The 26,137-nt window shown below is 33.8% G+C and overlaps 1 long non-coding RNA gene across 1 annotated transcript; it reads right to left on the bottom strand.

Annotated features, from left to right (window-relative positions):
* Positions 1 to 186: 186 nt before the first annotated feature.
* On the bottom strand, positions 187 to 19,694 carry LOC145724992 (uncharacterized). The gene is made up of 2 exons (XR_014177142.1): positions 19,275 to 19,694; positions 187 to 704 (listed from the first exon to the last, which is right to left on the bottom strand). It is a non-coding gene; the product is annotated as an uncharacterized LOC145724992 (long non-coding RNA).
* Positions 19,695 to 26,137: the final 6,443 nt, after the last annotated feature.

The raw sequence follows: 26,137 nt of genomic DNA, 5'->3' as shown, positions 1-26,137 counted from the left end.
AGTTTTAAAGACACTGGTGACATTTTGGTGTTTCTGAGCTGCAACAAACTGTTGAAAGCTGCTAGTGACTTTTTTAGGATTTTTTAAGAGTTTTGGAGTCACTAAAACTATTTTGGTTTTCTGAGCTGTAAAAAAACAAAAAAGTAATATTTTGCCTGTTCGAAATTTGAAAAAATATATAGTGTGTCCCATTTAAAAAAAAAGTATATTTGGTTCATATTTTATTAACAATGTGCATAAGAAAAAACGAATTAGATAGCTATTAAAAACGAAACAATTACTAAAGTTATATTATTAAAATAAAAGTACTTAATAAGAAATGTTTACAAACAGAACGATTCTAAAATCACATCAGAAAGTACACTTTTATATTTCACCTTTTTTAATCTCACCATTTATTTAAAACAATTATTATGCATTTTCCTGATTGGGGTCATACCTTAACTATTTTTGTAAAATACCTAAACTTTAAAACAATCTTTAATTGACTCCTTCAAACTTTTTCAAATCTATGAATAAAAGATGGACAAAAAACATTTTGCTTTCAGTATAATTTCTTAAGATTACACTAACACCTAATTTTAAAACCGAAAACAATAGATAACATTTCCTTATTTTAAAATTGCAGCATAGTGTTGCACATTTCCAATACTTTTGCTTCCTCACAGGTGGTGCAAGAATCATCTGACGAAGATGTACCGGTCCTGTAAAAAAATGCATATATGAGCTGTATAAATGTCATTTAACAGTTATTTTCACTACTAGTGTCTTATGAGCATATTTATCGGCATGAGTAGAAAATATTTTTTCAACTTCATACTTTGGACACATTGTATAATTCATAAAAAATGTTTTGCAGCAATGATTTAAAGATGTACGTGAAAATCGATTATCAGAAAAGGTTTACGAACAGAATCCGACCTAGAAACAAATCATAAAGCTACTGGAGTTGGAACGCAAAACTACAAACCAGATCACCTTTTACGGGCTTCAAACAAGACCCGAAACATAAAGAAACACAACTCGGCTTGTTAGGAACCCGGTGGAACCCGTGGATTTTTTATGATTTCAATGTCTGCAAATTATTGGTGGCTCTCCAGCAAGGCGAGACCGCATGCTGCCATGATTTACGCGAGGACCAAAAGACCCGGGCTTTCGATAAATATTAATGAATAAATGGTTATAATGCCAATAAAAATTAATATTTTTGTTTTTTATGCATATGCAACTACGTGGTGCCAAATATAAATTAAAGTATTCGATTCGATATACGATGAAATGATGAAAGTTTTATAGTTATTATTTTACGAGTAAAAGTGCGAATGTGGAAAAGAACAGACATTTTGATTTGTTGTACAGAGAAAAAAAATATAAAAAAGGACTTTCAAAAATGACAACAGTAAATGATGTGGAACGATAGGTTGATATGTCATAGGGTTGTGCTTTCAAAAAAGAATTGGAGTAGGTGGAATGGATTTTGAATTCTAGAGCTAGAGCTGGAAATGCACCAGCTCTAAGTCTCCCCACATTAATCATTCAGCGGCCATAGAGCCTCGTTTTATCTTTGAGTCCAGCAAAAGTGTCCTGAGACAAAACATGTGAGCAACAAGAGAATCACTCTGTCCAATGCAACAAATTATGTACGATGGAAGCCTCCAAGAAACTTTTAGAGCGTCTTAGACTGCTGTAACTCTGATTATTCCTGAGATCTCTTTTTTAAATTACAACTCGTTTGTGTATGACTCTTAAAATTCACAAAGTCTACAGTTTATTTACCAACAATTAAACGTATGATAGTATTTAAGAGCAGCCTCTGACAATTTTAGACAATTCTAAGAAGGATTAGGGCGGGTTGCACCGGTTTGAACGCGCTTTAGGTCCCACGTAAACCAAATTATATACTTTGACTATGAGAAGTCATGTGCAAAATGTCAATGAATACTTAGCCTAGGGCGTCTTTAAATACGTTGGTGCAAATGACTTTTAGAACACCTGTATATCCTCTGGAAAATTTCAACGACTTTAGGGGCCTCTGGAAATTTTAAACAATTCTTATACAAGGTTTAGAACATTTGTCAACTGACACCTTTTAAAAGGTTGTCAGTTTCTTTTAGAGAGCCACTGGCATTTGCTTAATGGATCTAGAAGGTCTTAAAAATTTAAAACAATTTATGGAAGGTTTAAGACACTTGTAGAAGCCTTTGGCAATTTCTAGAACGTTTGCAGTATTATTTAGAGAGCTTTGGCACGTCCAAAATGGTTCTAGAGGCACCTGATGTTATATTGTCTTACGTCTCTTCTTACCGACTTGCTGATATCTCTATTTAACTGTCTCAGTTGGTCTCTGTTTGTGTCGTTCTTGTTCTTCAGCTCTTCGTTTCTCCATAAGTTTCTTTGTGTCTGTGCTGATCTTGTCTTCCTTTCCTCTGCCCCTCGTCCTATACTTTTCCTCTGCACTCTTCACGGCTTCTAACAGACGATTGTTTAATGTTTCTACGTCCAGTTCCTCCAAGTCAGCCTCTTCAAGACTATTTCGAACAGCCTCCTCATAGTCCTTGGTAGATTCTATAGGAGTCCATCCTATTTGGTGTTTTTGGTTATTATTTTAGTTCTTTCTTTCTTAAGATTTATTGTGATCTTGGCTCTAACTAGCCTATGATGGCTTCCTATTGAACAGTTGTGAAGGACCGATACATCGTACACCATATTTCTGTTGGTTGTAATTATAAAGTCTATTTCGTTCCTAGTTACACCGTCTGGGCTGGCCCATGTCCACTTTCTTTGAAGTCTTTTCTTGAAGAAGCTGTTCATTGCGTAGAACCCGTTTTGGAATAAAAAATTCAAAAGCATCATTCATTCATAACAATTATGTACGTAAGTGCATATAAGAACAGTACTGATGACTAAAAAAAACAACGGATATTCTATTCCAAATATCCAACCGAGATGCAAACAATTTAGACACCTACACACCATATTCGTTTCATTTAAAAAAATGTTCCTCCTTTTTAAGTACCAATAATACATGAGTAACATTATACACAGAAGAATGAAAATGATCTGCGAACAGTTCTGCTCGTACATCAGAGCGGAGTTAACAAATAATATACAGCCACTGATTCCTGTTAGTGTCTGGTACAGGGTGTCCGCATTAATCCACCCTGAAACTAATTTATAGCAACATTCTGAACGCTGGTTTTGGTCAATACTTGCCAACCAATATTTAAGACAGTCTCAGCATCAAATTTAGTTTGTTGAGCATCACCAGTATTACCAAACAACGTAACTGATTTAAAATCAAAGCGACACCCTGTATGGTTAAATAAAGTAAAAAAGTTTAGTCAATGATGTTGCTGTCCCTCTGCCGCACACACTCTTAAACGACAACCTCGTAACTTGCGGTCGCGAAGAAGTTATTGCCAACATTAGGACAAGTTATTGCCGATATCTCATTGCATATGCCGCGAAAACAGAGTAGTTAATGCAAGTATAAAAACGGCATTAAAAGTTTATATTATTCATATATTCTATCACTTCATTGATAAATGAAATGTTTGTCGCTTTATATAGTTTATATGTCAAAGGTTTTTTGGTTAAGGGTTTCAAACCCAGTGTTAGGTCCTTACCAACTGACTCCATATCAGTAATTGAAAAAAATAATTAGAAATATAAGTCATTATACACGCCAATTAACTATCAGGTACCATTAAAGTACACATACCAAATAGGTAGCAATTAGACCGGTTTCGTGGAAATTTAACAGGCCGTTAATAGTAGCATGTGAAAAATAACAAACTGAATATGGGCCACAGAAAATTATAGTAAATGTTTATATTGTGACCTCGTTAAAATGTTTAAAAACTCCTAATCAATTCTATTTGTTAGAATATTACAATAAACCTGTGTCCTTTATACAGGGTGATTCCAAAGTTGGGGCTTTCCTTTCACCTGTGAATAGGGCTTCAAAAAATAAGGCTTTTTTTTCTTTGACGCTTTATCGAAATATGAACAATAACGAAGATACAGGGTGTCAAAGTTTTACTGAAAAAAAAAAACAAAATAAAAAATAACTTAAATTTAATTTTAACTAACTACAGGTTATTCCTTATCAACAGACATAAACAAAAACAAAAGATTTCAGTCGCCTTTGAACTAAGTTTTAATAATTTGACATTTTAAATTAAAACAGCATTTAATTTTAGGCACGCATTAAGACGGTTTTTATTTTTTTACTCGAAAACGGTGGGTCGCTGCAAAAAATAATAAAAGGGGTTTTATTTTTAGGATTGAAAAAGGAATTCAATAATAAATTTTATGTTGAAAAGCAAGAAAATTGTTGTCTCATGGAAAATTTGCTTTCCACGTAGCTACTGACACCTACAAAATTTTGTTTAATTACTTCAAGTGGTTTGGCCAAAATCATTAAATTTTTATTTTTTCAGTAAAACTTTGACACACTGTATCTTCGTTATTGTCCATATTTCGAAAAAGCGTCAAAGGAAAAGAAAACCTTATTTTTTGAAGCTCTATTCGTAGGTGAAAGGAAAGCACCAACTTTGGAATCACCCTGTATACAACTATTGCGATAATACAGTAGTTTATTGTGGTCGTTATTTAAATTTATTCGCTTGACTTTGAAAAAAATTAAGCTATAAAAATCAATTCATAATCGTAATATCTGGAATGGCAATCCCGCATAATTTATCCCTTTATCGTCTTTCCTTTTGCATTTTTAATGGGTTCCATTATCGGCTTTGTTAAAATAAAAACCGTAATTTTATTACCATTTTCTGACAGGCCGTCTAAAAAACTCGGCCTAAGTAAACACATGCCAAGAATGTCATTTGTTTTCCTTGGTACGTTCCGGACTTAGTGGGGAAGTTTCAAACTCATTCTTTATACCAACTAGAAAAAAATGTTTAGCAAGTCAACGGGAACATTTACTTAATGTGATTCAATATATTTTTTTATTTATTCCTGGAGTAATAATAAAATTGAATTTACTTTGAACGAATAGTTGAGTGTGTTGATTTGTTTTTTAAATGCTGTTAAGTTAGAACATTTTTCGGTAAATATGTCGTAAGCAAAGACCAAATTTAGCATTTAGTAAGCGCCATGGCAAGTAACAAATTAGTTCTAAAAACACTAAGTCTGCTGAAAACAATTAGTTCTAGAACACTGAGATTTTGATATTTGTCTAGTAATTTGCCGAATGCTCAGTGAATATACAAAAAAAAATCTGATAATCCATTTCTTACTTATTCAGCACTACATTGCTCGTTTGACAAGCAATAATGGGAAGCTTAACTTAAAGTTATAAAAAATAACGTAACCTCAACCACAGAATAGGAAAATATACAAAGCAGCTCAAAAATAAGTTGTCTGAATCCACTTCTCATTTGCTAATGAAAACACCTGTGTTTCATTTTATTTTACAATCTTTCATTCAGTTTTCAATATGTTTCATACAGATTCCATCTTATGCTTAAGTCCTTAGGATTAACGGGTTACAATTTTGGCTGGACTGCTTCAACACCCAAAGTTTCAATTAAAAACTTGGATTAAACTGTGTTATTCCTAGGTAAATGGTTTGGGAGAAGTAGATGGTATCACCACCAGGATCACCCAATTTAAGTCTGTTGGATTTTATGAGCATACTAAAAGAGCAAATGGCCGCATTCAGGCTAGACAATTTTCTTATAAATGCACTGAAAAAAATCGATTACCAATCGAAAAAGCATTACTTAAACGTCACTTTGATCATCGGTGTCAAAATTTGATTTTTCGATTGCTAATCGATTTGTTATTATGAATGCGGCCATGGGTAATGATTGTCATTGTAAAATTTTTAATAGCTTTTGGTAAGTTTGTAAAAAAACAGCTTGTTTGAGGTTAGGTTTGTTTACGTCCAATCTTACTATTTTCATTGGGTCTGTGCTGAATTAAGTTACAATCTGAGTATAGTAGTGTCTTAATTAATAAAATAAAATAAAACTTTTTCTTGTGTTATTTATGTTTTCTGTTCTGTTCTGTTTGGATGGTGTATTTAGCGTTGTGAGTGTTTTAAGAATCCTTAAATTCGGACATTATCAACAATATACTAGAGCCATTTACCTGCAGAAATTCAGTCAGTAACTTAGAAGCAGCTCTATTGCAGGAAATTAGCAGGGCTCAAGACTAATCAAAATGAATTACCTGTTATGAAACGTTTTTCATATATGGAAGAGTGTTTACGCGGATTTAATGAGTTAAGTGTTTATTGGGCAATTCCGTAAAAAGGTGAAGCAGAGAGGAACAAGGATGATAACCCGGCAATACGTGTTTCTGCTTTTTGGCTTCGTCAGGCATGTAACTCCATCTGTATGAAAGGTGGTTCAAAAACCAACTGACATACACATAGTGAAACATAATACGGATGTAACCTGGAAAAGGAGGGACAAAAACAAACATGGAGATCACAAACAGCCAGCAGCGACACAAATGTTTTTCATATACTTGAGTGAATTTTAGGTTAGTTTTTATCATTTCGTTTTATCAAAGCAAGCATCCACTTCTGCCCTCTTGTAGACAAAAGTTCCTTAGAGGAAGGATGACAGTTTGCTAAAGTCCCCAATACTAAGGATTCTAAATAGGTGAGAGATAAAGTGTCTTCACTTTTTAGTCTACCCTGTATAAAGAAGTTTCTGATGGAAAAAGGTTTTAAACATTCTGGCATACTCAGTTTCATCAAGTCACACATCAATCTGGCGTAACTTAGTTGCAGAAAAGTTCTAAAAGCACCTGATTTTTCCGTTTTATAGTTAAAATTAGACAACGCTCAGGAAAAAACAGTTTGCATTTGCAACTTCCATAATTTTTGTTTCAGAACATGACAACCTCATTGCAGATGCTTTTTCCAGAGTAGATAAAATCAAAATGTCGGTGCTCATATCCACAAAAGATCTTGCTCAACTCACTCAGCAGCTAGAGCTTCATCACATCTTGGATTCTTCAAAATTGTCATTGAAGCTGCAACGTTTGCAATTTGATGATTCAGAAGCTAGAGCGGGTATCAACTAGACGCCAATTCTGTTGATACTTCATACATTTTCATAATCATTTATGATGGCTATAAATACCCACATTTTTTGTTTCCTTATATGATAAATTGAAGACATTTTTGGAGTTGTTTTAGAAATTTGAATAATATTTTTCAAGTAATTAAGGTTTCCTAAAACCGTAATGGTGGTACAGGGACTGTGCATCTCACAATTAGTGTTACAGAGAGAGCAAAAAATTTTCTTTTACTTGTTTACGACAACACTAGAGTATCTATAAACTTCTGACTGGCCATTTTATTTTATTGAATGTCTCATATCCAATATCTTGCAATGCAAGACAAGAATGTTTATTTAATCTCGTCTTGCATTTCTTGCGTACAAGACCAATCCAGGACTTGTGAAACACTATTCACAATCTGCGTTTGTCACAAACAGTGTTATGACGTCAAGAATATTTAAACAATAGTCGTTTTATATTAAGAACAACAAAACATTTAATTCGTCATTGTCGAGAATAGAAAAATCACGATTGTAATCAGTTTTGAGTGTCTTCTATGTGACTACTTAATATATCCAGAGTTATTATCAATGACATCCAAAAAATACTCCAAACCAATCAGTAAGGCATCTTTGTAAATTAAAAAAACATCTGATTCAGTCCCTGGGAACTAAACTGTAATAGTAATTTACGTTACAAGTCCGGGAAATGGGTTATTAAAGTACAAGACTAGATGTCTACCGGAATTTCTAGACGAGTACTTTAATTGCATTTCACGGAATAGTATCGTAGAATGTTTTATTTCGTACTGTACGTGGTAATATTCATTTTTTTGGTTGAGCGTTTCACGCATTTCTATACATTTTGGACACCAAGTGTTAAATAGGTTGATAACAAAATTATACACTTTGTTCACTATTTTGTTGATTTTCTCTAAAATTCAACAAATGAAGCGGTAGGGCAACTAATTTCCATAAAGTCATTTGGACCAAAATCCATGCTCGTTATCCATGAAATCCTAGACATTTCCAAATTCTCGTTACAACACAAAAAAAAATTCGTTGATGGTAATCAACCTATCCAGTCGAAGATACTATCAAGGGAAAACATTGAAAGATGCGTCAACGGAAACATTTTTATTGTTAAAGGTAGAATTTTTACTTTTTATTTAACTTTATAAGCTAATATTTGTACTATTTATAATATGTATTGTTTTAGGTAATCGCCCTGCTGGGCGTCTGTGGCGGGTGTAAAGAAGAAGAACTTTTAAAAGGATATAGGATCCCAGTTGGTTGTCAAACCAGACTAAAACATACGTCGAAAGGGTATTCACAGTAATATTTGCACATTATTTGGAAGCATTTCGTTACTATCGCAGCCTGCCTCCCAAAACCCTAGCAGAAAAGGCATTATTCATACCACGCAGCAAACCAAACAGTGGGCATTCATTCGATTGGAGGAGCACTCCGAAAAACTGCCGAGTGTCTCAATCTGGATAGCCCTGAAAAATACGAGTTCATTGGAAATTGTTTCAGACGTCTGAAACATTTCTAGCCAACGCTGGGGACGACATTAATATCCTAAAACGTTACGGTGGGTAGGAGAACAACACTGTGGCGAAAAAATACGTAGAAGGGGAGAAATTATTTCCAAAGAACGTGAAAATCAAAGTGGTCTTGTTGCTCCTCTTAATCCTGCTGCTTTCGAAAATATCAAATACTTCAAGTAGTAAGTAAGTAATTTTTGTATACCTATAGGTAGGTACTATAATATCATAATAATATTATTGTAAAATAACAAAATTTTGGTTTCAGTCCGACTGTAACGTAATGAATCATTTCCCAGACTTTTACTTAATAGAGCATATTACGATATAGCATGAAATAATAGATTTTGTCTGATTTTTTTTTATTAGAGGTTTTTGAACGACACTTGCTTCAACTACCTAAGTTATAATAATTAAATACGTTAACATTCACTAAGAATGTCTTCTTTACCATTAAATATTTAGTATATTCGTACAATATGCCATTAATCTGTAGATACGTAATACCTTTTCAATTTTGTTGGTAATATATTTTGTATAGCCTTTTCCGCTTTCTTCACAATTTGGTCAGGATTTTCTGCACTTTGACTTTTTGACAAATTAATTGAAACGAATAACTCGAGCAATTTTTGTAAGCAACGATCGAGCAACATGATTTGTACCGTCACCGCAATGCATTGCTTAATTATTAAAAGTCAACATAATATAAATATACAATACATAATTAAAATTATATAATACATAATTAAAATAAACATTGATGCAATTTGGTTTAGTAATTTATTCTGACCTTTAACCTGTAAACAATTTTTTTATGGTACAAACCGCGGTATAACCATCCAAACATCTAAAACATCCGATATCAAGTTAATTGGGGTCTCCCAAACTTTGACGTACAAAGTGGGATGTTTAAAAAGCCGGTCATTTTCTATCAGTGATACCAGTATGCGCCTTTGTCTATGAATAGATTATTGGCTTGCCCTGTAATTTTCCCAGACCGCTCATTAAAGCTGACATAGATACTTAAATGGTCACATGAATTTTACAAAATCTTTCTCTCACGGCAATTGTTTTTTGAACTTGAGCCCACACAATGAATTATTGTTTTTCTGCACACCGCAACTAACTCGATTACGTATTACGTACTCCATGGTTGCTGTATGAAAACATGTTTTGCTAAAAATGGTTGTTTTTACAAATTAGGTTGAAATTAATTAATCCGGGTGTCATTTTGAACAAAAATTCTTCTAATTAAAAGCTAAAAGTGGTTAAGAATTAATAAGAACTTGCAGCTGCCACTTCTTATTACATCTTTGGAAACCTCTAATTAGGCCACCGTTTGCATAAGAAACCGACACGAAATAACAGGTATGAAAAAATTGATTCCGTATTAAAAAACAGTGGATATCACTCCGACGTTCGTAATAAGAACTAATTTGTTATGCGTCTGATCCTTATAATTAGACGAATTTGGTAATGGGCAGTTTGGGCAGGTTTAAGATTAGCATTTTTCGTGTGGGGTAGTGAGTAAGAGGGTAGTGAACTCATGTTTTGAATTATAACTGGTATTTTCTTGCTTACAATACCCAATTATGTTATTTGCCTAACATGTCAATCAAACTAACTGGCAGAGTGTCACCGTTAGAATAGAATTGCAGGTGAAGTAAAATTTTGAAATAATGGTCATCATGATTCATCCTGGTCGATCTCGATAAATTTGGGCTTTTTCCTGAGAATATAGAAAAGGCAACAGGCTTTAAGCTTGCTTCCCGAAAAATTAAAAGAACGTTACAAGACAAGGCAGAATTCAAATGTGTGACATTTTCATTCCTCAAATGAGGGAGGAAAATTTTATTTTCTGTAGGGGTCACAAAAAAACCTATTTTATTTTAAGTTCGACAGAATTGTTTTTCATTATAATAAGCTACATTTAAACATGAACTAAATGATTTCATTGTCACCTCAAGGGACAGTTACAAGAATAATACATATTGCCAAAATTAATATGTATTTCGTTTAAGCTACAGCTCAAATCGGGCCTTGGCCTCCTCTATTTTCTTCCTCCAACCATCCCTGTCCTCCGCCGCCCTTTCTCCAGTTTGGAGTTCCGAGCATGGATCGAGCGTCTCCCTGGATTTTGTCTACCCATCTCGCCCCTGGTCTTCCAACCGGTATTTTACCATGCAGTTTTTGGTTGAAAATCCTCTTGACTCTTCCATCCTCTGCAAATGCCCGGCCCATTTAAGTCTTTGCATTCTTATTGTTGTTGCCAGGTCTGGTTCTGCGAAGAGCTAGTAGATCTCGTGGTTGTATCTTATTCTCCACTGTTTGTTTTCTTGGATCGGTCCATATATTTTGCGTAAGATCTTTCTTTTGAATGCGTTCACCATTGTCTCCGCTCTGTGTGAGAGGGTCCAATTCTAGCGTCCATAGCATAACACTAGACGTATTATTGTTTCATAAAGTTTCAGTTTTGTTTTCCTGTGGACATTCCCTGATCTGATTATGGCCGAAATGTGGTAGTATACTTTATTGGCATTACTGATTCTTCGTTAGATCTCCCTCATCTCGGCCCGTTTGCTGGACACGTTACAGCCTAGGTAGGTAAAGTCATTGATCACCTCAAAATTTTGGTCGCATATTGTCATGTTCTGGCCTCTCCTCCTATTGCTTCAGGTCTGTATTAATACTTTGGTCTTCTTCATTCACTTTTATGTCCACTTATTCAGCCGCGCTTTCTAGTTGTATATGTAGGTTTCTTTCATTGATGTTACGTTTCTTCCAAGTATGTTTATGTCATCTGCATATCCTGCTACTTGGATGGATTTGTGTAGCAGCGACGCGTTGGTGTCTACCGTGGTTTTTCTTACTGCGTATTCTAATGCTGTTAGGTTTCCTTGTATCTTCACCCAGCTTTCAGAGCTTTCTCCATTGCTAGTCTTGTTAGCCTTACTAATTTTCGTGATATGATAAAGTCTAGCATGATGCTGTAGAGCTTTTCTCTGTCTATGCTGTCGTATGCCTGTCTGAAGTCCACGTATAGTTGATACACATCAATGTCATATTCCCAGCATTTCTACAGAACTTGTTTTACTATGCATAATTGGTCTGCGGTCGATCTTCCTGGTCTAAAACCCGCTTGGTATTAATCATGTTTTCGGCTAGTGGATCTAGTTTGTTTCGGAAGATGGTTGTGAAGACTTTATATGTTGTGTTTAGTAGGGATATTCCCCTACAATTTTTACATTCTAGCTTGTCTCCTTTTTTGTGGATTGGACAGATGATGATGGTTCTCAATTCGTTCGGCATTTTTTCGGTTCTCTTTCTTTGATTAGGTGTTACTCTTACCGCTTTTGCTAGTTGTGGTCCTGCATATTTTATTAATTCTGACGGAATGTTGTCCATACCTGGTGATTTGTTGTTGTTTAGCGACTTGATTGCTTTTCTCACCTCTTATTCAGTTGGGGGGTCGTTGTTCTCCTCTCGTTCGTCTGCTGTGAGTTCGAGTGCTCTCTGGTCTTTGTGGGTTGGATTCTGGTTGCTGCTTGGGTTTAGGAGTTCTTCGAAATATTGTTTCCACCTCCCTTGTATTTCTGTTTTGTTTCCGATGGTTTGTTCTGCCTCATCTCGGCATAGGCTAGTGCTTGGCTGGAAACCTTTCTTGAATATACCTATTTATTTGCCTGTATGCTTTTCCGGTGTCGTTGTTCTTAAAGTCCTCCTCTATTTGTAGCAGTGTTTTGTTAATGGCCTCCCTTTTCTTTCTTCGTAGCAGTTTATGAGTTCATGGTTCAGTTCAGTGGTCATAGTTCAGTGCAAAACTAGTGTATTTGCCATACTGTTTCAATAACGATAATACCACATACACTTTAAAAAAAAAACGTAAATCTTTAACATAATAATATTCCAACAAACTGTAAACTTCTAAAAATATATATGTAAGAAATAATAGTTTTTACTCTTTCAATCTCAGAATCTCCCAGCCATTAATATACGCCATAATATTAGTTGTTAACCTCATTTCCTACCACTTTACAATACATAAGTTACAAGAAAATAATAATTACATTTATTACAAATAAAAAAATATATCCTAAAGCCAATAAATTATATACTCCCAGAAAATTATACGCGTTCAATCTGACGGCTTTTATGGATTTTGTACTATTTTGCATTTTACCTGTAATTTAAAATTCATACACTTTATATGCATGAGATTTTTTTCAGTTTCTCCGCATCCAAGATTACAATACGTACACTCATATATTGTATAAGTAAATGTGGTGGCCATAAATTACGGTGTACTAATCAGATTTTCGTTGGATGCAATATGATTTTAATGAAACAAAGGAATGGGTTTGTTGATCTTTACTTGTAATATAAAGTTTAATTAAATCAGAAGGGCAGTATTTCATACTTACATTGATTTTATCATCTAGCATGGTCAAGATTATTGTAAAATTTTATTTTTTGTGAGTCGAGAAGGATGGTAATTCATAGTTGATTTGACTGATTGCAAGATATTAATACAAAGTGTAATAGTATATTACATACTCAGGTGGAAAGTGTTTGATTTCTGTCGAGAAATTAGGTAGTTTGCCGAGACGAAGTCGAGGTGAACTTTATCTCGAGACAGAAATTAAACTTTCTACAGTAGTTTGTATAATATTTTATTTTAAACCATTTATCAAAATCTCATCGAACTTTTAATAAATCATTCAGTTGAAATATTGATTGCTAATTGTCTCTAACAATAAGGTAGTATAGGTGTACGAGTAGTTATGGCTTATCATATGACTTGTTATGACTTAACCATAATGAACGACTGGTGATTTGTTTACAATCTTGACAACGTCATTATTGTGCTATTCCGTCTTTAATATTTTGAGCTGAAACGTTTCCTAAAGTGCTTTTAACATGGAGATTTCTGAAGACGCAGATGTTACTCATCATCACCTGAGCTGCGAGCTGTTGCAGAGGTCACAGTCTCTTAACTATAAAAAGTAAGCCCAGATATGACAAAACGCATATTGACATTCACCCGGGTGGAAAGTGAGTACTTTCCACCCGTTTTACTTTTTTTAAAAATATACAGAGTGTTCCATTAAACATTTCGCTATCAACTTTGTATTTATTTCACCTTTGCCATGGTATATTATTTTATTTAATAATATATTTTACTGATTTAGGAAATGTCGTTTCTTTCCGATCTAAAAAAATAAAGTCGTCACAACCTGTCTAAATAAACCGGCCAACCCTGTACATACACGTGTATATTACAAATTTATTTTTTTTTTGTTTGATTGGTCGGAATTTTTGTCCCATTGCACAAATTTACAATATATACAAAGGTGACTATATAAAAAGTTTTATTTGAAAATTATTATTCATTTTTCAGATGACAAAATTGTAATAAATTTTATTTTAAATTACATATTGATCATATTCGTGCTAAGTAACACCTTAAAATACTATACAAAAATTCAATTTAAACTACATTTCACTATATTAAACTTAGTGCGTACTTCTCTTCAGTTTACTCAACTAAATCTACAGAATTAGACTAGTTTTGAAACAAATTGTATAATGAGCTCATTTCAATTTGCTTAAAGTATCTTACATACTTTATTCTAGAAAGGAAATTGCTATTACATCCATTATTATCATTAAGGTAAAATTTGCCAAATTGCAATATTTACATTAATAATATGCGTGCAGCTTCTACCATTTACTGGAACATAATATTATCACTATAACAACAGGGATAATTCACTTTTGTTATATAGAGATAATATTTTAATTCACAAATTGAAAGTGCCCGTTTAGTTAAAAAACTTTTTTGTGTTTTGTGCTTCTCAGTACCTGTCAGCGTTTTAAAGTTATTTGTCAAAATGCGAATTAACGCCACCTATTTTTTTGTTGAAGATACTTAACTTACTTAATTACTATTTAAATAATAATTTAAAGCTTTTAACTATTTAATAATTTTGACAGTTTATTAATTAAATACACCCTGCATTTTCTTAACAAAGCATTTTTCTAGAGTATAGTTTATATAGTAAACTGTTTTTGAACATAGAAAATAGAAACGATTAAAGTGGAGCTATATATTTTTTTTTGTCTTTTTTATAACATTCTATATAATTAAGTTAAATATTTAATTTCAAATTACACAAAACAATAATATACTTTTGTGACTGAAGGGAAGAGCGGTGTCGTAATATAAAGGGCCATTCAGATCACACCCTAAAGGGTGTTGAAGGCCGCCAGTCCCTCGATCACGTGACGGCATCCGCCAGTGGGCGGGACTTAAAGTCCTTTGTGTATAAAAGCTGCCAATCACGTCACGTCCTTTTCCATAATAATAGTTTCTACCATATTTGAAAATTATCCTTATTATATAGAAAATTACGTCGGTAGCCATTTTAATGCGGTGCCCAGCAACGTTCGGTTTTTATACTAATTAAACAAAATTAAGGATGGTTGTGCTTGTTTTTCCTTTTTGACATCCTGTCTGTCGAACGTGGCTTTTTTTTTTGTTGTCAGCGAAACCAAGGGGCTTCTTTCAGACGTATTGCAGCGATTACTATGATGCGATAAAAATACTAAAGCTGATTAAAAATTAATCCCTATATGTGTTAATTTTCTCTAATTAATAAACGACATTCTGGTTTTACGGTTATTAAAAAAGTAATATTAATTCCATATGACTTTGTTATCGTATTATTACGAAACAAAATCAATAGTTCAAAGAAATTGTAATAGTAAACAAAAAATATAATGCGTAAGCAGGGGTTAATTACAGTTGGCAGGGAAGGGGTTGTAATCGTATTATTGCAATTTTTCAGCAAAAAAAGTTGTGGATATTGAAAAAATGTATGATTTTCGTTTTGGTCACTTTTATACAAAAACCTCAAAATTTCCGAAAAAATGCAAAAACCATATTTTTCAAGGCTCTAATAACTCCAAATTTTCTCTCTCAAATAAAAAAATCAAGGTGATTTCGAGATATTTATGTTTTTAGGTTCAAACACTTCTTCAAATAAAGTTCCTACATCAGGAAATTGTAGCTGAATATTGTTAAAAGATATAGTTCTCATTTATAAGCCCAAAAAACTATGATACTTGTAATAATGGATTTTTAAAATAAATTTTAAGAATAGTAGTGAGAAACAGTAGTAGTGATCAGCCGAATTTTTTATGTAATTATTGTTCCGACTTTTGGTAAAAGTTGATGAACACAAAATTGTAAATCTCACAAAAAATAATGATAAAACACGTCAATTTAGCCGAGTTCAGGTGAATTTGGTAGGTTGTAAGTTGAGAACCCCTCCCCCCTGTTGAGATCTACCTACCTACCAAATGTTGAGTATTTTTTATTATTTTTTTTTTAATATTATCGTAACCTAGATCTTCAAAAGTAAGGCAGGAACATGTAAACCGTTTTGCTTTATCTTCAACCGTTTATGTGCTTTCCAAAGAGTGAAAATTCCCCAACAACAACTTTTAGAGAAAAACTGATTAGAGCAAAAACTGTCTAGATGAAGCAACCGAATCAAGAAATAGCATCAGTTACTAATGCTGTCGAACGAAAATCCATTGTTGGACGCTGAAAACAGTGAAAACACAAAAATATTTTAGATGTATTCCTTATGGCTAGAGTCCGGATAAAAAGCACAAAAATCGTGAAAAAAGGCGCTTAAAAAGCACAATCATTTTCTTTAAAAAAACATAAAAAGCTGTTAAAAATTAAAAAAACACAAGACTCTTTCAGAGATGCAAAATTTATTTTCAAAATGCTTTAGAAGCATTTTAGACTGTTTTGAAAACTTTAAAATTTTTTTTTAACTACTTGAGAGCATTTGGAAGCTTTTTGGACTGTTTAAACAGCATATTGGAGGTTCTGGAGTGCTTTAGAGACATTTGGAATCTCACGGTTCACAAATTTTTTTAGAAGCTTCTAAACTGCTTTAATATCTACTGGGCGATTCAAGACTAGTTGAAAAGCATTTGGAATCTTTTAGACTGTTCTAAATGATTTTGGAAGCTTCTAGACTATTTTGAAAGACTTTCGACTGCTTTAGAAGCATTTTGGAGTTTCTGTAGTGTTTTGAAATCTTTTTAGACTACTTTAGGAGCATTGAAGATTCTGGACTGCTTTTAAGATATGTGAATTTGAACTTTCGGAGTTTTTAAACTGCTCTAGAAGCATACGGAAGCTTTTAGACTGCCTTGAAATTTTTGAATAGCTTCTAGACTAGTTGAAGATTATTTGGAAGCCTTTAGAGTGTTCTAAAATTTGGAAGCTTCTAGACTATTTTGACAGGCTTTAGACTGCTTGAGAAGCATTTTGGAGTGTCTGTAGTAATTTAAAGCCTTTTTAGATTACTTTAGGAGCATTTGGAAGGTGTTTCGATAGTTTAAAGAGCCTTGAAGGTCCTGGACTGCCTTTAAGGCATTTGAAACCTTTATGATACGGAAGCTTTTGAGAGCTTCTAGATAAATTGAAAAGCATTTGGAAGCTTTTAGAAGCTTCTAGGCTGCTTTGTAAGCTTTGCAAGGCATTTTAGAGGTTCTATAGTGTTTTGGAATGTTTTTACATTTTTTAGACTTTTGTAAATTGATACTTATACATTTTGCAACATGTTTTTGTCGTTCAGAAGCTTTCAATATCTCAATATAGCAATTTTTTGTCAAAGCAGTTATTAGTTTAGTTTATTTTTAAAAACTTGAAAAAGTTTTGCAAAAAACTAATTAAACCATACAAAACTAGCAGTAAATAAACACAAAAAACTAAAATAAGAAGAAAAAACCAAAAAAAGCATCAACAAAATCTGTCAAATGACGTGTTTTTGCATAAATCGTTCACATTAATTTTTAAGGGTATGTTTAGTTTGTTTGTGTAAGTCCGGCTTCTTCGCTCCTCCTAGTTTTTAAATAAGTGTGACGGTTTAAATTAACATTTGATAGAATACTTTCACATATAGACTTCAGTTTTAAATAAAAAGATGTTATAAAATTTAATTTGGTTCCTTATCACTGTTTGTTACAATTAAAAATCTCGTTAAGGCGTGAATTGTTTCAATACAAATTGTCAATATTGAAATGATTTCCTGGATGTCTTATGTAATATGTAGTGGTAATGGTAGGTGTGGATGACTAATGTGGATCTACTGTATCCCATCTTCTTCTGCTATCGCAAGGTTTCCTTGTTCATAGCAGCCCCTCAAAATTTAGGTCCTTTAGGAATTTCAGGATCTTGAGTGGGTCTGTTCGAGGTATTTCTTCCACAGCCAGCTGGTATAATCCTAGTGTGTTTAATCTTCTGTGATGTACAGCATAACACTCGAGCAAGATGTGGTGGGGTGTTTCTGGTTCTTCTCCGCAGAACCTGCAGGTACTGTCCTCTTCTAGGCCTAGCTTCCTTAGGTCTTCTCTGAGTCGACAATGACCCGTTAGAAACCCCGTTAATGCCTTGAGACTAATTTTGCTGAGGTTAATCAGTGTCTTCGATCTTGCTCGGTTACAATTCTCTTATGTAATAAGTGAGTGGACAATTTTTTTTTGGTCTATTGTGGCTCACACATAATGATCTCTTCGATCATAGCTCACTCAGAATACCCAGCTCCTCCAGGAACCGGATGACTTTTCGGAGCGAGATGATTTCCTGGATGACTTAACTGTCATTTTCGCCGCACTTTACCTTTTGCCAAAGACTGACACTGACTTAGCAAGTCTCCCTTTAAAAACATGCTCTATCATTAAAAAACTCAAAAAATTACTTGACTTTAAATGGAATGGTCATTAAATTTCCCCTTCAATATTTAAAAAGAAACTAAAATAGTACAGTCAGGGAAAAAAGCGCCGTCAAACTTTCAACTGGCAGAAATCAGTTTAAGTTGCATTCCATATCGTCTTTTCCAATATTCCACAAATACAAAGTACTAAACCTAAAGGTTTACACTATTACACAAGTAAATTTAGCTACTTAACATGTGTAACTTCGGCTTTATACTGGTGGAGAGTGGAAGTTACTTTAAGTAATTCAAAGAAAATTTGAAGAGTTAATCAATTGCTATGGTCTCTTGGAGTAAAAAATGTAACACCAAACAAACCTTAAATTGAAAATCTCAAATTAAAAGTAAAGAATAACTGGACATGTTACATGTTAGGTTATAGGCCCTTTTCCTGGTGGACATTTGCAATTGTTACTTTTGTATAATAGTGTTGAGCCCTGTTTTTTAAATTGCTATAATTTTATTTACTACATTATTTATTCTAGCATAGCATATTTGACAGATTTCAATTATTTTTTCCATGTGTTACATTTATGTGCAATTGTTTACAACCGCCACGTAAAATAATTCTCAGAAATAGATAACAGAAATCCAGTTCACCACTGTGGGCAACATTATAAAATAAAATAGCTGACACGCAAGTTCTCGTTAACATAAATTACGCCCGCCGATAATTTTATAATGTCTTTATACCATTCATTGGGATGTTTATGGGACCACAACGTCGAAGAATTTGCGATCGATCGACTAAAGAATATTTTTTAAATGAAATGTATATGGTGTTTTATTATATGGGATCCGAAAACTGTCTGTTAATTAAGTTATGATTTGATTTAAAAACATTATATTTTCACTTTCAGTGGATTACTACTTTCCCTGACATTCAATATTACCTTAAACTGTGATGCTTTATTATCCAAGAGTGGTGGAGAGAAGAAAGAAACATTTGAAACTAATTTAGGAACACTTCTTTAACACTCACTCATAATAAAACACACATTAGGTTAGGAACTTGGGACACACAAAACTGCACGTTGAGAACTATTTCGCGTAGTCCTACAAAATTGACAGAAGCATCATTTGAAACGGTATTTGTTTATTATTAGAAAAATCTCACGTTTAATCGGAAAGACGGAAAAAGACTGGACCTCGGCTAAAAAGTTCCAAATAGCTTGGGTATGGTGATGGGCCCCACGTATACGGCATGGCATCCTTTGCACGCCCTGTTGCGTGTCGCACGCGGGAGGAAATCGTGTCCGTGGGCAAACACGCTAATTTTGTCACTAAAAGACACTGATTTTTGATGGCAACGAATTAAGCAGATCTTAAACGATACTAAAAGCCGCCTGATTTATGTGAAACGTTTATGGAATATTTTTTGAGCGGCTCAAGAATTGACTTGTCAAAAGTAGATTCATGAATCCGCCCAGTAAACACTAAATGGTTGCAATAGCTTGTAATCATTTATTACAATTTATTCTTTAGTTTAAGATATTTTTTCTTTTCATTCGTCTTTTATCAGTTTGCCTTCTGTATAATTGTATTTTCTGAGCAACTAGCCAGCACAACCGTTTCTGCATACCCTTCTACGCTTTTCTTGCAAACTTTATGTTAAGTTAGGTTTGGTTGCAGTGGTCGTTTCTCCTTTTTTGGGGGTTCCAGTTCAATATCTGTTTCGGAAATCGTTCTTCTGCCATTTTCTGCACGTGACCATACCATATCAGTGATCGTTGGTTAATTAATAATAAACTGTTCTATTCTCTTGTTATTACATACCTACTCCGTCTTTTCTATATCGAATGTAAATGATATGCTTACCTCAAGTACCCTCTTCTTCTTCATGTACCATCGAAATGTCGGAGATTTGCTATCATCACTGCTATCCTTACTTTGGAAACTGCGGCTTTGAATAAGTTCGTATGTAATATTCTCGTAAGTTCTTAAGCTAGGATATTCTCCTCCTTTCAACAGACCTACTTCCTACGACCTTTTCCTGGATTATCAATGGCAGGATCTCATATCTTTGACCTCTCATAGTCATAATGTGTCCGAGGTATTGCAGTTTTCTTTTTTTAACTTCATGGTGCATGGTATTTTCAACATCCTACGGTATGTCCACATCTCGAAGGCTTCCAATTTTTGCCCGCAATATACGTTCAGGGTCCAAGCTTCCACGCCATACAGAAGGATCGAGAATACATACCATTTGAGCATACGAGTTCTTCATGAAGGATGCACGGGTCTTTTCAATGCTAATCTTTATTTCTGAACAATAGTCCACAAAACAGTTGACATTTGTTCCCAAGTAGTCATACCTCTCGACTTTCTCCAGCTTCTCGCCTTCCACATACAGATCATCATTGGGCAATTCAGTTTTGGTAACAATCATGTATTTGGTTTTCTTAACGTTGAGTGTTAGATCATATTCTTGACTAGATGTGATGACGTTATTCAACACAATTTGAAGGTTGGATATGTTTTCGGCGAGAAGTACTGTATCGTCCGCATAGCGCAAATTGTTTAGTGGAATACCGTTATTTCGTATTCCACCTTCTTCATTTTCGAGGGCTTTGGTCAAAATTTCCTCTGAATACAGGTTGAAGAGTGGCGAAAGAACACAACCTTGTTGACAGACGCACTTTGGTTTGAATACAGGTTCACAATAATTATTTGTATATCTATTTTGTCGAGGGTTTTTCGTTTCAGAGCTTCTATTATTTGTTTGTGTCTCACTTTATCAAATGCTTTGTGGTAGTCAAAAAACAGGTGTGGACCTTTTGGTTGATATCAAGACATTGTAGGCAAACAAGGCTTCGCTCGTACCACTTCCGTTTCTAAACCCAAACAGACCACCAGATGAGTATCGACGAAATTTTCTTCCAGCTTCTTAAACATTTTACGGTGTATGATTTTGAGGAACATCTTTAGTGTGTGGCTCATTATGCTGATTGTACGGTGTTCATCGCATTTCTTGGCATTCTGCTTCTTAAGAATTGCGACCAATGTAGATCGAAGCCACTCTTCTGGTATTATTCCTGTTTCATAGATCTTATTAATCAGAATTGTCACAGGACCCAAATATTGCTCTTCAATCAGCTTAAGCACATCTGCTGTTAGATCGTCAAGACCAGGAGCTTTCCCATCTTCTGCTAACTTTATTGCACTTCTTCTTTTAAAATAGATGGTCCAATTTCATTTTTGTGTTTGTTATTTCTTTTCTTTGGTCATTAAAAAGGGTTTCAATGTATTTCACCACTCATAGGGTCATTTAATCTTTAATATTCAATACATTTCCTCCTTTGTCCACAAGGATGTATGGTTTTTGTTTCCAATCAGTTCCAGTAAACTCTTTTATCTTTTTATGCACACTATTGTTACTTCTGTGCCTAATATAATTCGATCATCAGCAAAATATAGACTGTATATTTATATGTGTGTTGGTGAGTGGGATGTCCATGACCTGCCACTTTCTTATCCACATGTTTAAAGTTTGAACCAGGTAAATTTTAAACAGCGTTGGTGATACAACCTGGTTTGAGTTTAGTTACATTGAATCCACCTGTAAGTTTATTGTCTATTCTGACTTTGGCTGTGGAATTTTCATATAGTGATTTTATAGCTTTTAAAAGTTCAACACTGATGTTACTGTTCTCAAGTGCTTCCCAAAATTTGGTTAGATGTACGTTGTCATATGTTTCTTCTGTTGCTGCTCTTTGTAGCATATTATTTACTTCCTGGGCTTACTTATTTCCTGGAGGAATGAATTATATAACCCTGTTGAACTACTAGTATTTTGAGGGTTGCTCATCATGTTATCAATTTTAATTACTAATTTTAGAGCACATTGTATGATGTAGAGGATCTCCTTCAAGCACGAGCATATTTGCGCCAATTAGTTGGTTCTCAGGAGTTGTTTGTTGTATTTCGGTGTATTAGGCATCAATTTACCAGTCAGTAACTAATATGAAAATATTTGCAACATTTACTTTTCCATATTCCCTTCATATTCAAGTCTGAGTATCTGAGCGATTTGCGTCCTGTGAACATATTACTTACTACCTATCTATCATTGAAAAAGCTGTAAATGTGCTTCTGAACGGAATATTGCCTACCATCTAATAAGATAGCTCCCTCGTCCTGAAAATAGCTGCAGCAATGCTTACAATTTTTGATGGCATACTTCTGGTAACTGCAAAAAAGTTACGACGCTAGAGTATTTGGATTATTCAAAAGCATTTTATGGACTGAGTCATAAACTTATGATTAAGATTTTAAAATATGTGGATTTTGGGGACCGTGACTGCGGGGTTTGCATGCATTAGACCAAATAACTGACGTATCTCAGAGTTTCATTTTTTGTATCCTTTGTTCTTGTCATCTTTACACAAATGACACTAACCAATGCCAGAGTTTTACTCTTTATTACACATGTACATCGAGCTGAGAAACACAGGAATAGACCTCCAAGCTATACCTAACTAAGGCATTATCAAATCGTTGTCTTGAAATTATCAAATCGTTGTCTTGAAATCAACCAAAAACTGTACTTTTTGATCCTAATCAAATCTTTGAATAAAATTACCATTCAATTTAACTCTAAACTTTTATTTGCGGAATGAAAGTTTTTGACGGTAACGAAAATCTCTGACAAGTTTTTTTCAGATAAAATTTGTCAAACTGGACATTTTTATAGTATACATATTCGTTTTTCCAGAACCTTGATGACCGCCAGCTTCTTCTTCTTCTTCGTGTGACTAGGATTGCTCCTGTTCGTCTGCCTCTCATTCTGTTTCTCGACGTATTCTTCTCTAGATTGAAATATTTCTTTGCTTTTGTGATTAAGGAACGCCTAATTTTTTTCCTTTGGTCAATGTATTCAATCTTTCGTAGAAGAGTGCCAGTTGAAAACGGTTTTTAGCTATATTTTAGTTGCATACAGAAGAAAAACTAATTAGTCTTTCAATCGGTGGTAAACATAGATCAGAATTTGGATCTAAAAAAAGTAAAACCGACATTTAGAGAGTATTATTTGAAATAATCTACAGGTCTCATTATCTATATTTTAACGGAAGTATCCAACCATTAATTATTATACATATAATCATAGAGAGCAACTGATCCCAGTCTGGGAACGGTTATTAGATGAATTAGATACCTACGTAGTTATAAAAATATTCAAACCACAGAAAATAGTGGATTTCAAATTTACCTGTCAATCAAAAAACTTTAGGTTTTAACGTTCCTCAAAGCCGATATGGTATTTAAGCTATTATATGGGATTATCTTCGGTACAGGAAAAAAAGACCTTGCGGCATCGGCATAAGCACTATGGCAGGTGACTTTTAGTACCTGATCTGTACTTAAAGCTCAAGTAAACATCAATATTGATGGAAAAATTATATTTATTAAAAATTGATCATCATCTACTATAATAGAATAATTCCAGTATGTTTCATACAGTGCAAACAAAAACATGTACCTAATACGGGGAAACAATGGATACATTTTTCATTGGTGTATTCTCAGGGGGATCAGATAAAATTATAGGGGTCAATTTGACATGGCTGTGACAGGCAAATAAGGCCGCTTTATTCGTTAAAAGTTCAGTCGGCTACAAAAGCCGATTGTCGGCTAAATTACTTTAATTTGGCTAAAATTAGGGTGTAAAAAAGTTGGAAAATGTGAATAATACGACTAATTGTAAAATTGTTGTTTATCAGATTTTGTGTTCTAACTAAATTGAGTCTAAACAATTTGATGGCTGCCCAGCAGGTGAGGTCAGTGTGGCGCCACTGTGACAAATTCTGTCTGATGTCTAGTCGAAATATTAAAACAATGAATTGTTTATAGAAAATATACTGTTTAAGGCAAAGAAAGGTGAAAAAAATTATTAAAATTTATTAAAGAAAGTAAGGCCTGGTTTACCCAATTTCTTAAGTCGTAATCATAAACACATAGCAAACACGTAACCTGGACTACTTTGTTTTCTATGGGTGGTTATGGACAAAAGTTTATGATTACAACTATGACTATGAAGTTGGGTAATCCCGGCCTAAGTAGTAATAAATGACATCAAAAAAGTAATTAAGAAGTATACATAACCTGAGAAAAAGAGTATTCCATTTAATGGCAAACACGGCCATTAAAATACACTTTCTTATGAATTTGGCAGGCAATTTATGAATTATCAACTAAAAGTCCTTAGAAAATCACTAAATTTAAGCTAAAAGTCTCTCAGTATTCATTAAAAAGACTTTTAATGGCCGTGTTTGCCCTTCCAAAAGTTTTAATCAGCTGTTTTTGACATTTCACTGGACTGCCTAACTAGTTAGAGTAATCTCATTGCTATTTATATACAGAATGATATTTTTCTCACTAGCCAACTCTGTTAATTTTAATCGATAGCATAGTTTAAATTATGCCAACTACATAAAACATACTAGTCAAATTCTTGACATGTTTTGATTATTTTAAATGGAACATCCTGTATATTATTGAATATTACTATTAATTTCAATTTTTTATATTGACATTTGAATGACATTTTTAGGTTTTGGACTATCATAGCTAATATAACCAGAATGAGATAGAGCGAAATGACTTGCTGTTCTTATCTTAACTGTTTGAGATATATCATTAGGTAATAAGTTTGACAGGTGTTAAAAATTATACAAAAAATGGCACCTGTCAAATTTCTAATAAAACCACGGATTATATCTCAAAAAGGTCTCTCTCTTTAAAATAGAAACACGCAAGTCTGTTTGCTCTGTCTCAGGTTAAGTCAGTCAAGCAGAACAAAACCTTCATTCCAGTATAGTAACTGGATGCCAGAAATGATAGTTGTTGTGCAACATCTGGTGACTGTTTCTAGATTTGGGAACGCCATCTGTACTTTCTAACTCATAGAGTTGAGTACAGATGTCACCAAGTATTGCACAACAACTATTCGGTTTATACTCCTTTTTCACTAATTTAAGGTCGGGTAATTCATTACAACTATCACGGAGTTCCACAAAGTGTCAAAAATGAATGAAGGCAACAAAACAAGATGTTTATAGCAAGCATATAGATTAGTGAGTGAGAAATGTTGGGACCATTAGACAATCGATTAGTATGAAAGAATCGAGAAGATGAACTTCATAATCTGGTTAACCACTTAACCTAATTGAAAATCTGCAAGTAATGATGACTGAAAGGTGCAGCGTATATAAATATGTAAAAAAAACCACACAACAAATGAAGAAATTCAACACGAAAAAACATAAAAACTACTACAATTATCTAATTTCAAATAATATAAGCGAATAAATAAATTACAAAAACTGACAAGCTAGATACGGTACGCAGAATGATTAGTAACCTTAAGAGAACAACCAATGGGAAAAGACAAGACCAGACTTAACACCTATTTGTGGGGAAAAAATGTACAGAAAGCTTGAGACTTCTTCTTAGGAAATGAGAACAGATCAAAATAGAGAAACACACATGCTGAAACACAACACCCTCACTAGTTAATGCTAACAGTAGACAGCTAATAGTTGTTACCTAAAATAATCAAAATATCTAAAGTTAATATAAGATTTGTGAAACTTTGAATCACAACTGAGCATTCTGACTAGAAAACGCCGGAAAAACTATGAAAGTATGAGACTTAAAACTAAATAGCTGAAATAAATCTCAGAAACACGTCTGGTTTCTAAATCTGTAAGATAACTGTGTTAAACTGTAATTCTTGCAAATTTTGACAGTTTTGACA

The sequence above is a fragment of the Ips typographus genome, linkage group LG2 (assembly GCF_016097725.1).
Source record: "Ips typographus isolate SLU linkage group LG2, UJ_Ityp_2.0, whole genome shotgun sequence".
NCBI lineage: Eukaryota > Metazoa > Arthropoda > Insecta > Coleoptera > Curculionidae > Ips > Ips typographus.
This window is presented reverse-complemented; position numbering and strand designations above follow the sequence as displayed.